We start from the raw sequence: 14,092 nt of genomic DNA, 5'->3' as shown, positions 1-14,092 counted from the left end.
ACACATTTAATGAGCTTCAACGTGGCCTCGCTTTGATATGTATGACATCACTATATTTTTTCTGAAAATCTTATTACCTCTTGTCTTTTAAGTATGTCTATGAATGTAGTTGCTTATTGCTTGAATAAAACTGTTGATAAAGGAGAAACGCTATCAACCAAATGGGTATATAGTCATAATTCTTAGTCACAATAAGTATTGAAAAACACTGGGCTTGATTAAAGAACAAACTAAGTGTGTAGAGCTGATGTTTGGGCATTCATAGGAGCTTGCTTTTAAGACAATCATCCATCCCTTCCCAAGAATGGGCGATGCAGAGAAAATTCTAAATGTGTCCTTCTTAATCACAAGGCACACTCTATTTTTTTTTTAATAGGAGTCTTCTTTCACTTTCATGCATATCAATAAAATCATTTGTTGTGACAAAAGAGATAGGTCAAAGTACACAGCACAGAGTCTGATCGTAGAATGTACTCAATAAATGTTTGCTGGATTGAAACCCAAATCTTCCTTGAAAGTAGAGAACGTTTTTTGTTTGGAGTGGCATTTCATGTTGAGGCCCCTCTAGACAGCAATCATTTCCTGTTGACTTGGGTTTGGTCACCTGAAGGTCAGTGGAATCACATGTGACAGAAGTTTCTCACAGCATGGGTTTTGTGACAGGAGTGGCAGTGTGAGGGGTATGAAATGACCTAGGATGGCTTGTGAAGCCTGAGTTTCTGCCAAAATTAGCCATGAAGCTCTAGGCTTCAGTTTCCTCACTGGCAAAATCAGGATGCTAATATGTCCCCATCCATAGGGCTGTTGGAGAGGAATTACATTAGATAGCATATAGCTAACAAGCTAGCTTGTATTAAGCTCTAAAATAATGGGATTTCTTTCCTTTCTGGAAAAGGATTACATTGTGCCTAGCCTCAGAACACCAATGCTCAGAGAGTCTGGAATGCCCACTGACACATCTGGCACGAAATGATTAAAGCAGCAACTTTTGACTCAAAAGCAGAAAGATGGCATGCAGTTTCTCACTGCCTTTTCCTTAGGCAGGCTGAGCTATCTTCTCAGTTTCTAACAAGTTGCCAAATTATAGATAGATTGAATTGTGCCTCGTGAGAGAAAAATCATTTTTTGACTTGGATTTATGTGCGTGCATGTGATGCAATGTTGCTGGAGACAGCTATTGAGTTAGAGAAGCATGTGTTTATTTTGTTTTAAATTTATTTATTTATTTTAGTCTTTGTTGGGTCTTCATAGCTCCAGGCGGGCTTTCTCTAGTTGTGGGGAGTGGGGGCTACTCTTTGTTGTGGTGCACGGGCTTCTCATTGCAGTGCCTTTTCTTGTTTTGGAGCACAGGCTCTAGGGCGCAGGCTTCAGAAGTTGCAGCACGTAGGCTCTATAGGGTGGGTTTAGTAGTTGTGGCACATGGGCTTAGCTGCTCCGTGGCACGTGGAATCTTTCTGGACCAGAGATCGAAGCTGTGTCCCCTGCATTCGCAGGTGGATTGTTATCCACCGTACCACCTGGAAAGTCCCAGCATGTGCTTTTAAAAAGCATCCTGGACACATTGCTGACTGCTACATATATTCATTTGTTCATTCATTTACACTTTATAACTTGTTCTACAAATAATTTTTTTTTAATGTTTTACAGCTTAAAGTTGAATTTCTTCCTTTCTCAACACTGGTATTAACCTCTTTAACCTTTCCTGATTGCTCCAAATTAGTAAACTTTTCATTATAAAGTAGCTTGTATATATATGTGTAATACATATTGTGATTATACCGTTTGATACCATTAATACCCTTCTAGCCCAGAGAAACCCAGATGTGGCACAAATTTTCATAGCACATGGCCCCCAGAAAATACCTGGCCTGGAGATGTAAGCCAACATGGGATTAATTTGAAGTAATTCAATCTCTTGGAAACATTGTCTTATATAATTGCCTTAACATTATAGTACTGATTGGTTAATTTGGATAGAAATGATTTTTTTTTTATAAGAGTAAATTAGAATCCTGTGCCGATTTTGCAAAAGAGATTAGGTTATTCATTTCATTTTAATGACCTTTCAGGACTCCAGTTCAATTGTCAGTGAAATACAAGACTGCCCAGTAAACTAACACCCAGGCTTAATGAGTTTCTTTGGGGGAAATTATTAGTAGATGGCTAAGCCTAAGCAACAACCTTGATTTTAAAAAACATACATCATGTGATATTTATTTTCATGGGCCATGCATTTCATATCATTGTACAACTCTGGGGTGCACATTCCCTAGAACAAATGGAACACTCTTGATTGTTAAATACATTAAAACACCTGCACACAGCAAGGTCCAGCATGAATTTCCAAACTCTACCTAGAAGATGGCTTAGCGCATACCCAGTGAAACCAGTTATCCCACTTGAACAAAGACACAGTGAATCTAATACATCCACCAGAATACAGGACAAGCACATGAAGATATATTAAAAAGTTTAGGAAATAAGAGACATTTGAAATTTGTCAAACTTGAAATTTGACAAGGCTATGACCTAGCCACTCAGTATACTAGATCCTACCACCTCTTTGCCTTGTTCACATTTCTAATCAGAGACGTAGCAAGTGAATTGTAATTTGTTTGCCAGAGTGAAAGTGAAAGAGTAGAGTATTCAAGGAAGAGAGACCAGTATATATACGTGTGTGTGAGTGTTTCTAAAGAGGATGAGGTTACCAAACACAAAGTCAATTCAGGAAGTTAAAAAGAAATTACTTTCTTCTCCAGTCTTAATCGTTTTAAAAAGAAAGCTGTGGGGAAGAGATGATGAGAGCACACAATTATTGAATAGTAGGCACTCCTCTGAGTCCTATTGTATATTTATATTTTATCTCATTAAATTGTGATGACTACCTGAGAAATACCTGTCATTATACTACTTTTGAAGGAAAAAAAAAAAAAACCCTGAAGTTCAGACAGGTTCAATGACTTGCCCAAAGTCCCCCAATTTGTAAGTGGCAGGGCTAGGATTTGAACCTAGGCCTGGTCCAGTTATTTTCTTTTTTTAAAATTGAGATGTAATTGAGATATAACTGCACAACTTTAAGGTGTATGACATTTGATTTGATATGTTTGTAATACTGCAATATGATTACCACTGTAGTGTAGTTAGCTAACAATTCTATCATGTCACATAATTATCATTTCTTTTTTTTTTGTAAGAAAAATTACAATTAGTCTCTTAGCAACTTTGAAGTTTATGGTACAGTACTGTTGACTAGAGTTACTGTTGACTATAGCTACATTGATTGGGCTTCCCTGGTGGCTCGGTGGTAAAGAATCCGCCTGCAATGCAGGAGCCGCAGGAGACATGGGTTCAATTCCTGGGTCGGGAAGTTCCCCTGGAGGAGGGCATGGCAATCCACTCCAGTGTTCTTGCCTAGAGAATCCCATGGACAAAGGAGCCTGGCGGGCTATAGTTCATAGAGTCACAAAGAATCAGACATGACTGAAGCAACTTAGCACGTATGCATAGTTACATTAGATCTCCAGACTTATTTATCTACTGGTTGCAAGTTCATAACCTTAAACAACATCTCCCCAATTCTCTAATTCCCCAGCCCCAAGTAACCACCAGTCTATGCTCTGATTCTGTGAGTTTGGCTGTTTAGGATTCCACCCATAAGTGAGATCATGTAGAATTTGTTTTTCTCATTCTGACTTATTTTGCTTAGTATAATGCTGTCAAGGTCCATCCAGGTAGTTGTAAGTGTCAGAATTTTCTTCTTTCTTGTGGCCGAATAATATTCCATTGTATATATATTTACACACCACATCTTCTTTATCCATTCATCCACTGACAGACACTTAAGTCATTTCCATATCTTGGCAATTGTATTCCTGTGATAAACAAGAGAATGCAGCTATCTTTTTAATAACTCATTTTCATTTCCTTTGGATATATTTCCCAATGTAGGATTGGTAGATTGTATGCTAAGCAGGATTTTTGCAAACACGGAGATGTTGATAATATAGCTACTCTCTGAAATATTTTCTCTGAAAAGAGTGAAAATGCTGCCTACTGAGGTATCTCCACCAAACATGATTCTGAGTTACACCCAGCCACGGTTATAAAAGGCAAGCTGAAGCCACTAACGTGTTAGCCTTTTTGTGGAGAGTGACTTTCCAATATCAGAAAAGTGTACTGAACAGAACTGAGGTGAAATTGTTCTTGTACTCTCAGAGAAGGATTTTTGTTTAAGTTTCTTTGGTAAACTATTTGATAGAAGTAACTGAGGTAAACCATTTGTTCCTATAGTACAGTTTTAGAACTAAAAAACAGTTTCCATCACCCAAGTGTTTCCCTGCCAATATAAAGCACAGCGCAGGGAAAGTGTGAACAGCAAGATTCCCAGGGGGGATCTGTAGAGGTGACTTTATTCTTTCCCTGCTCTTCCCCTGCGGCACCCTTCCCCCACTCTGCGACAACCGATTCCATCAGACATTTATAAGCTATTTATAGTGCAATGAGTTGAAGAAGGCAATGGCAACCCACTCCAGTGTTCTTGCCTGGAGAATCCCAGGCACGGGGGAGCCTGGTGGGCTGCCGTCTATGGGGTCGCACAGAGTCGGACACGACTGAAGCGACTTAGCAGTAGCAGTGCAATGAGAGAACACACAGGGTCACAACATAGATACAAATTTGGTAACCATTTTAATATTGAATCTTTTGACCCTTCCTTCATGTCACATCTAACACCCCCTTTCCCTTCCCCAGAGTCAAGGTTTTCTCAATCATTTCTATCCTCCTTTTCTAGTGAATTCAGGTTTCCTCTCTCAGGCCCAGAGTCCTGGCCTCAGGTAAAGCAATCTTGTCATTTAAATCTCAGATCTCTCCTTGCCCCTAGTCCCACCCAATCTATTCGTGTAGCCATTTCAACCTGGTTTTCCACAGCCAGTGCCATGCTAGAGCCAGCTCGTACTGCCTTGAGAGAGATGATTGTAAAATTTTCAGGAAATTTGCAAGCAAGGTATGGTTATTATTAAAAATTATATACACTTACAATTAAGAAAATTATATAAAAGCAAAGATAATAAATAACAAAAACTCATCACTTCTTATTTTTACTACATTTTACTATTTTTTATGTGATTAACATTATTTACAGCTATTATATCTGTATGGTGGAAATACTACATAACAGTGTGCCACTGGGCATCTGTTCCCAAGTCTGAGATCAATGATATCACATTGGTAGCTTGAAGTTTGACATGGTGGAAGTATTTACACCACTGCTACAAATCAGGGTTCCTCCTACCATACCCTCTGAAAGCAGCTGTGATGTATTTACCAGCACTGCATTATGCAGGTCAATGGGAAAACCCACCTTTTCTCTCTACAGTTTCTGAAGAAAACCACAGAGCGCTACATTTTGTAATGAGTTTAAGTTCACAGTGGTCCATTTCAATGGGAGCCTCAGTGCTGCTCTATAATCTTATTATGGTTTTCTGTGCTATGCCCCATACTTTTTTTTTTCTTTTTACTTTCTCTGCTTCTTCCCTCCAACATCTAACCCTCCCCTCCTACCTCCTTCCTCTCAAAGTGAATGAAAGTCGCTCAGTCATGTCTGACTCTTTGTGACCCCATGGACTATATAGTCCACGGAATTCTCCAGGCCAAAATACTGGAGTGGGTAGCCTTTCCCTTCCTCTCAAAAGACTACTTAAATTCCTACTTCACACAGAAAACAGAAGCCATCCAAGAAATGCTGGTTTAATTTCCTGGCTCCAAATCTTTAACTGTGTGTGCACCTTGCCTTTTCCTCTTAAAATAAGATAGGCATCCCTTCCTCTAAGGCTTCTTTTCCCATCTGAGTCCTGGTCCCAGGAGCTTCCTTTTCTTCTTTCTCCTGACATCTGTGTCTTGTACTTTCCTTTCTCTGTTGTCTCCTCTCTTCCAGTATTTTATCTCCTATAGCTCTGTCCCATCTAAGCAAATAGACATTCTTAGTCTTGCATCCTTCTATACCTACCTCTTCCTTTCACTTCACAGCCAGACTTGAAAACATTCGTCCAAACTCTTCTAGTCTAAGTCTAAGTCAAATAGCAAATTCTCTGTCTTTATTTTACTTGATTTCTCTCTAACATTTGAACAGGTTTGACTCTCTACATTTTAATCACTCCCTCTTTGAAATGCCTTGTTCCATTGGTCTCTAGGACATCACCCTCCACTACTTCCCCTTATGCTTCGACAGCCACTACTTAATCTTCTTTGAACTTTCCTTTCCTCTTTCTTTGGGGGTAAGAGAAGTATCTAGAAAAACAAATTTTCTTGATAAAAGCTGGCAGTGATTTTTCTGTATTACTACTCTTCTTCTTACTGTGATTATCATCAGCAGCAAAACAACCATCAGTCCTTCCAGACACAACTGGATGAGAGGAGAAAAAAAATTCTAAAGTGTGTCTATATTATTAGAAAGTAGTGGAACCAAGGATGGAAACCAACATTTATTGATATTTATTGTTAAATGTCAGCATTATGTTAGACATAGGTATTCTCTTATGGCTTAGCTGGTAAAAAATCCACCTGCAATGAGGGAGACCTCGGTTCGATCCCTGGGTTGGGAAGATCCCCTGGAAATCCCACTGGCTACCCACTCCAGTATTCTGGCCTGGAGAATTCCATGGACTGTATAGTCCATGGGGTTGCCAAGAGTCAGACATGATTGAGCAAACTTCACTTTATGTTAGACATTCATACATATATTATCCTTCTTAATATTTACAGTTATACTATAAGGTAAATATTATCCGTACCATTTTACAAGTGATAGAATTGTTTATGTTTTTTTTTTTTTAAATCAGTACTATCTTTTTGTTGTTGTTGGCTGTGCTACATGGCTTGTGGGATCTTAGTTCCCCAACTAGGAATATTATCTTTTTGTTGTTATTGGCTGTGCTGCATGGCTGTGGGATTTAGTTCCCCAGCTAGACTGAACCCAGGCCCTCGGCAGTGAAAAGAGCCGAGTCCTAACCACTGGGCCATCAGGGAATTCCCCTACTTTTTTTTCTTTTAAAATAAATTTGTTTAAACAGCCCACAACCCCTGGGCTGGTAAGTAGCAGAGCCAGAATTTAAACCTGCTTCTTCTGACAGAGGGCTTCCCTGGTGGCTTAGACGGTAAACCGTCTGCCCACAATGCGGGAGACCTGGGTTGGGTGGGAAAGAGCCCCTGGAGAAGGAAATGGCAACCCACCCAGTACTCTTGCCTGGAAAATTCCACAGACAGAGGAGACCATGGGGTCGCAGAGAGTCGGACACGACTGAGCGACTTCACTTTTCTTCTGACTCCCAGGACAGTGCTCTTTCCAGAGATAGCCTGTCTCATCTCATCTGCTCTTAGTTTATAGGGATTCTGTGGAAAACAACTAAATGTTTCTTTTGAGTGTGTTAATTTTGGGGAGAAATGTCTTATCATTATTCAGGAGCAATGGGTTGGTAGTCAGACTTGATGGCCTCCAGGGAAGACTTTCCAGCATGTCAATAACTCACCAAGCACTTCACAAGCAGGTTATTTTCAGCCCTGCTGTCTGAGAAACTGTATTCTTGCAGTGTATCCAGCAACAATTTCTAGGGGACAGACTCATAACAGTGTACTCAAAAGACTGGTATATAAAACAGACTGAAAATTTATATAAATATCAAAATTCTGATATTCATACACTATGAAATATGAAATATCTCTATGAAATATCAATGAAATATCTCTAGGAAAATATGAAAATATCTCTAGGAAAAATTTTAAAATTTTTGTAAAGTAAGTTTTTTAAAATTTATTTTTAATTGGAGGATAATTGCTTTATAGTATTGTGTTGACTTCTGCCATACAACAATGTGAATCAACCATAAGCATAGGTATGTCTACTCCTTCTTGAACCTCACCACCCCACTCCCCACCCCATTCCACCCTCTAGGTATTAGCGCATATATATGGGATCTATAAACACAGTACTGATAAGCCAATCTGCAGGGCAGGAATAGAGATGCAGACATAGAGAACAGACTTTGGACACAGTTGGGGAATTAGAGGGTGTGATAGATTGAGAGAGGAGCATTGAAACAGATATATTACCATATGTAAAATAGATAGCTAATGGGAAGTTGCTGTGTAACACAGGTAACTCAACATGGTGTTCTATGTAAAGTAAGTTTTTAATCCTCAAGTTATTAAGAAACTGAGCAAGGAAGCAGAGCCACGTGAGCTACATTGATTTCTTTCTTGCTGGAGCAATTGAACTACCATCTGGCTAACAGAAGGGAGGATAGAGAACAAATGTCAGGTACCCTTTTCCCTTTAGTTTAGGCTAGAGATCTCAAGGCAAGTTCACAGTCTGTGAGCCTCCAGGTTGACCATTCCTCCCCTTTCTGCTTACATAATATGTTTTGTATCACTCAGATGATATAAATTTGGGCTTAAAAATAGCACAAATGCTAGCTTGTGACTACAAGTTTCATAGAAATGTTCTCTTCTCCTGCCTAGACCCTCAGAACTGGGGCAACTCTCCTTATCTTCCCTAGTGATGAGTTTTGGGGGAGTTGCTTCTGGGTCATCCTACCCTGGGGTCTAGCCCTTTGAGTACCAGCTTTACTAGGAGAGAGTTTACTATTTAGAGTAGCTTGGGTGTCTCATAAGCTGAAACTATGAAAAGTGCGTCTTAATTTCCCCCTTTGAGCAAATACCCTCAGAGCAAAAGTATCTTTGGTTTTCAGCTACACACAGGATTCCTACCTCCACTTGGATTTTGGCCTGCTAATTTCCTATCTAATGGTAGGATGATTTAAAGAAGATACTTAAAAACATATTTTATCCAGCATTTTCAGTGGTTTTTAGCAGGAAGAATAGTTCAAATAACCCATCCTCTTAGTTTCAATATTAATATGTTAGTACTCAATAAAAGGTCACTGATATCTTGTCTAAATGGACTGAGGTGATCTACAAACATGGTCAGTCAAACCTGAGTGCCGCAGAATTGGAGCTTGCTTAACAGTGTCTCTGAAAATGTGCTCTGTCTGTATCCTTTGCCAGAAATGCAGATTCTGGACCCCATTCTAGATCTACTGATCAGAATCTGGGAGATCAACTCATCTCTGCATTTTATAAGCTCTGCAGGTAATTCTTATGAGCACTGAAGTTTAGAACCATTGAACTAAGTAAGGCATGGTTCTAAATTACATCTCATACATTCTCAGAAATGCCTCTTTTTCTAAAACCTTCTCACCTGGAATATACATTAGCAAAGCATTCATTTATAAGAGAAAGATTATTTCTCAGCACATCTTATCATTTTCTTTATATTTTTAATACATATTCATAACAGATTCTTTGTAGCATACTTAAATTACCATAAGGAGTGTATAAAACATTAAAAATCCTAAGAAGGCATGACAACATAGCCTTCATAAAAATCTAGAAACTGGAAATCCAATTGTCAGTTGGATGGGAGAATTTAGACCACCGACTATCATTTAAATCACAAACCTAGTCTTCCTAATCAGCATAAAGCCTTTTATAGCTGCAACAAAAATAAAACAGAAATAACACAAAAGGGGCTTTCTTGATAGATGAAAGAATGATATAGTATATGGATTATATTTTTCTGTAATAGTGTTTTTCCTTGTTTATTTAATGCCACAATTAAAACCTTAATTTCTTTATTTGATGTCTTATCCAAGAATTTATGTTTATATAACCTCTGATTCCCATGGAAGTCAGACTTTGGAAAGAACTACAAAAAATGGTAATTTATTATAAAAGTATCCTATTTGAGGATTTCTGCAATGCAGGAGACCCCAGTTTGATTCCTGATTTGGGAAGTTCTCCTGGAGAAGAGATAGGCTACCCACTCTGTTATTCTTGGGCTTCCCTGGTGGCTCAGATGGTAAAGAATCTGCCTGCAATGTGGGAGACCTGAATTTGATCCCTGGGTTAGGAAGATCTCCTGGAGGAGGGCATGGCAACCTACTCCAGTATTCTTGCCTGGAGAATCCCCATGGACAAAAGAGCCTGGTGGGCTATAGTCCATGGGGTCATGAAGAGTCGGACATGATGGAGCGACTAAGCTCAACACAGCATCTTTATCCGCACGTGTTTTTTCTCCTCAACAGTTCAGTTTAGTTCAGTCGCTCAGTCGTGTCCAGCTCTTTGCAACCCCATGAATCGCAGCACGCCAGGCCTCCCTGTCTGTCACCAACTCCCGGAGTTCACTCAAACTCATGTCCATTGAGTCAGTGATGCCATCCAGCCATCTCATCCTCTGTCGTCCCTTTCTCCTCCTGCCCCCAATCCGTCCCAGCATCAGAGTCTTTTCCAATGAGTCAACTCTTCACATGAGGTGGCCAAAGTATTGGAGTTTCAGCTTCAGCATCAGTCCTTCCAATGAACACCAGGACTGATCTCCTTTAGGATGGACTGGTTGGATCTCCTTGCAGTCCAAGGGACTCTCAAGAGTCTTCTGCAACACCACAGTTCAAAAGCATCAATTTTTCGGTGCTCAGCTTTCTTCACAGTCCAACTCACATCTATATATGACCACTGGAAAAACCATAGCCTTGACTAGACAGACCTTTGTTGGCAAAGTAATGTCTCTGCTTTTCAATTTCTCCTCTTAGTATCTGGAAATTCATGTGGATAGATATGTGACAACATAGCATAGAAATATTAATGGTAGGATTTGAGAAGTGTATATATGGGTATTCATGGTAATGTTCTTTCAGTTTTGCTTTATGTTTGAAGATTTTCATGACCAAATATTTCTGATAGAAAGCTCATAGGCACATACAGCTAGTCCCTGCACACTGGTCAGTGATGACTTTATCACAGCCCTGCAGCGCCACAATTCTCCCTCTCCTGAGAGCATCCTTCCCCTCCCTCATTCGCCTGACCAAAGTCTACACTTTGTTTAAGACTCAGTTCAAGGATCAGGACTTGGGACTTCTTTGGTGGTCCAGGGTTTAAGAATTGGCCTTCCAGTGCATGGAGCAAGGGTTCGATCCCTGGACAGGGAACTAAGATCCCACAAGTCATGGGGCAGCTAACCCCGTACTCTGCAGCTACTCAGCCCCCACACCCTGGAGCCCCTGTCCCTCTTGAGTGCTATAACTCCTGAGCCTACATCCTGCAATGAAAGATCCCGCATGCTACAACTAAGATCTGATGCAGCCAAATGAATAAATATTTTTAAAAGAGCAACAAGAAATGCTACCTTCGAGAATTAAAAAAGAGAGAGAGAGATCTGGACTTTTTTTAATACCTCCAACTCAACACAGATCTGGTCATTACTTCATTCTTCTGTACCATACCTTACACACCCCACCTACTTGGCCTAAATCAACACACATAGTTCTCTTACAGTTTTAGAGGTCCAAAGTCCACAGTCAGTTTCACTGAGTCAAAATCAAGGTGTTGGCAGAGCTAACTTCCTTCCGGAGGCTCTAGTAGAGGATCCATTCTGTTCACTTCAGTTCAGTCACTCAGTCGTGTCCGACTGTTTGCAGCCCCATGGACTGCAGCACACTAGGCCTCCTTGTCCATCACCAACTCCTGACGCTTACTCAAACTTATGTCTATTGAGTTGGTGATGCCATCCAACCATCTCATCCATCTCTGTCGTCCACTTCTCCTGCCTTCAATCTTTCCCAGGATCAAGGTCTTTTCAAATGAGTCAGTTCTTTGCATCAGGTGGCCAAAGTATTGGGGTTGCTTTACCTTTTTTTGGCTTCTAGTGGCCCCCTATATTCCTTGGCTTGTGGCCTCTTTCTCCATCTTCCAAGGGCATCTCCAATCTCTGCTTTTAGAATCACATTGGCTTCTCTGTGTAGTAAAATATTCCTCTTTCCTCCTCTTACAATTATTATGACACTTATGATTATTATATTTAGGGTCCACTGGGATAATCTAGGTTAATGGCCCCATCTCAAAATCCTTAACTTAATCATATCTGCACAATCCTATGTAATACTCATAGGTTCGGGGCATTAGAAATTTGATGTCTTTGTTCAGCCTGCTAAATTGATTTTTCGGTGTAAGAATTTAACTTATAGGCTTGGTTAATTTATTCTGAAAGTCTACAATGTTCTTACTTTTTAATATTCTTTATTTAACTTTTTTTTTCTTGGTACATGTATTTAGGGTATGAACAAATAGTAATATAAACATCACAAACAGTAAAAGTGCAAGACTGGATCAAATGGACATTTCAGAATATTTTGAAAATCATGAGCCTGAAAATACAGACAGAATTTTAGAACCAGGATTTATATTAGACTATGTCCCCTCCCATTCTTTGCCAAACATACGCAAATATCCCTTCACAGGTGCAAACCCTAGAGCCATATTTAGTCTACAGGATTTCATCCACAGTTGATTGGATGAGGAATAGACGCATCAGCCTGAGCCAATCAGATTCTTTCTTTCATGAAATTTGGAATTTTGTATTTAGAGATGATTTATAATCAATCTTGGCTAGCACCTAACTTAGGCAGCAGTCCCTTGGCACACACATGAGAAAGCAGAGAAAGAGGTCTACAGAGTACAGAGAAAGAAATGAGAGAACGTATGGTTCACAGAGAAAGAAACAGACAGAGTAGGTGGTTCTGGGCTGTTTCCAGGTGCTGTTCTTCATGAAGTGCAATGGCATATTGTATCCCTCTGTTTCTTGAAATAGTCCTATAGCCTACGACTCTCTCCATGTTCTTCCCTCTCTCATATTTTTCCTTCCTTTTCTCTTTTTCTTGCTTCAGCTAAAAATATTCTTTATTATGACAGAGTAGAATCTTTACTGGTGGACTCTATTCTGGTATTAGAACAGGGACAGTGGTTGTGGATTTATGCTTCAAAACAGAAATTTCTTGTATCTTACACTTAATGATAAATTAATCCATATTGGAAGGGTAAAACTATTTTACAATGATTTCTAAGTAAAATTGCACATTTGAGGGATAAAGTAAGGATACTAATTTATAGGGAAATTCTTTTTGCTACTTTTATTTTTTGTCTTCTAATACCATACTCTGAACTCATTATCTACAGGTTATGATGTTGAAAAAAAAACCCATTTCTTTATAGTTAAGTGGGTTTTCGTTTTCCTTTGCTCTTAAAAAAATGAATTTAGATTTGAAAAAGCTGAATTTTGATGCTTTCTTTATATCTAGAGATTATTTCAAAGTTTAGCTGTCAGAGGAAAAGCTTTCTCTAATTTTTATCTCTTCATTTTGATTTTCATAAAAGGTAATTTTTTGAAACTGTTTTCTTCTTTTCTGCTTTGAACACTAATTAGGCACAAAAGACAACTGAATTATTGCCTCACATATTAACCTTTATACTTGTAATCTATTATGAATAAATGAATATCTCTGCCTGGAAACCAAAGTAGGATCTCAGGTTTGTCCCATGAAGCTTTGTGGGATATTAAAAAAAAAAAAGGCAAACAAAACTTGAAATTTTAAAATCTCTTTACTTTTGTTATTGTCTCAATGGCTGTATAATGTAGAAACTCTTCTGCATATATGATAGAACAATATAAAATCACTGCTTATTCATCATTTTTGATTTATAACAATGGCAACTGCATATTGTTCAACCTAAAAGTTTCCTCGTTTAATCATATACAATTTTGGTCTATTTGAGAAATTCTTTCCATTGTTTTGTTTGTATTATCTATCTGTCCTTGGACATTTTCTATTTGGTGAAATGTTCGTGGCTATTAAATGTAGTTTTTGTTCTTAGCAGTGAAATGAACAAGTTTTTTTCTGTTTCTCTTTCATATTATAAAATAATTTTTTAGATATAAGCCATATGTGTTCGTGTAGATTAAATTCTAAGAGATTACTTTTGTTTTAAAACCTTTCTTTCCTGAACAGCTCTCCAGTTTTTGCTCCCTTCTCTATGCTTGAATGAGGGACATCTGTTTCTGTTTTCAGTGTCCTTTGGTTACAAGATGAACTAGTATATCAAAGTTCTCCTCCTTCAGCAAGGAAAGAATGCTTTAGTTTTATATTTTATTTCCTTCTATTTATTTTCATTGGTCTAAGAATGACAAATATTGTACAAAAAGGATGATCTG

Source organism: Ovis canadensis, chromosome 1 (genome assembly GCF_042477335.2).
Source record: "Ovis canadensis isolate MfBH-ARS-UI-01 breed Bighorn chromosome 1, ARS-UI_OviCan_v2, whole genome shotgun sequence".
Taxonomy (NCBI): Eukaryota; Metazoa; Chordata; class Mammalia; order Artiodactyla; family Bovidae; genus Ovis; species Ovis canadensis.
The sequence above is the reverse complement of the archived record's forward strand: the minus strand, read 5'-3'. Positions refer to the sequence as shown.